The following is a 716-nucleotide window of genomic DNA, read 5'->3' as shown; positions in this document are numbered from 1 at the left end:
AGGTATAGAATTTGGATCGCCAGTCTTTTTTTTTTTTTTCATTTAATAAAGATGTTAATCCATTGTCTTCTGGCTTGCATGGTTTCTGACAGAAGTCTGTTGTAATTCTTATCCTTAGTCCTCAGTAGACAGCATGTTTATTTTCTCTGACCCCCATCAAGAGTTTCTCTTTGTCTTTGATTTGTAGCAATTTGCATATGGTATGTCTAGATATGTTTGTTTCTTTGTTTTTGGTGTTTATCCTCCTGGTGTGTTCTGGCATTCTTAGCTCTTTGGTTCTATGTCTGTAGCTATTTTTTTCTTTTTTTAAATTATACATTTCAGACTCTCAAAAATTGCCAACACTGTATAGACTGTCAAAAATTGCCAATGCTGACTATATTTCAAGTCATCATGGTGGAGTATTGGGAAAAGTTTTCAATTAGCAGTAATTACACCTCAGATAAGCCTTAATTGGCTTTGATACTGCCATTTCATAAAGCTCTGTCACTAATTTTTAAAAGTTCTCAGCCATTATTTTTCTCACATATGTTTTCTGCTCAATTTTCTCTTTCTTCTCCTTCTGGAATTCTAAGGTTAGACTGTCTGGTATTTCTGATATGTCCTACAGTTCTTGGATTATCTGTACTGTCTTGAGTATTTTTCACTTTTTTCTCTTTCCATTTAATTTTGGGTGATATCTTTAAGTTTACTGATTCTTTACTCAGCTTTATCAG

At 33.2% G+C, this 716-nt stretch overlaps 1 non-coding gene across 1 annotated transcript; it reads right to left on the bottom strand.

Moving 5' to 3' along the window:
• Window positions 1-343: 343 nt before the first annotated feature.
• Window positions 344-483, bottom strand: LOC116534838. Its single transcript, XR_004261907.1, has one exon. It is a non-coding gene; the product is annotated as a U4 spliceosomal RNA (small nuclear RNA).
• Between the last annotated feature and the right edge of the window lie 233 nt (window positions 484-716).

Source organism: Sapajus apella, unplaced genomic scaffold, assembly GCF_009761245.1.
Source record: "Sapajus apella isolate SASKATOON/1434 unplaced genomic scaffold, GSC_monkey_1.0 scaffold89, whole genome shotgun sequence".
Taxonomy (NCBI): domain Eukaryota; kingdom Metazoa; phylum Chordata; class Mammalia; order Primates; family Cebidae; genus Sapajus; species Sapajus apella.
Note: the sequence above shows the minus strand (reverse complement) of the source record. Positions and strands in the feature narration are given on the sequence as shown.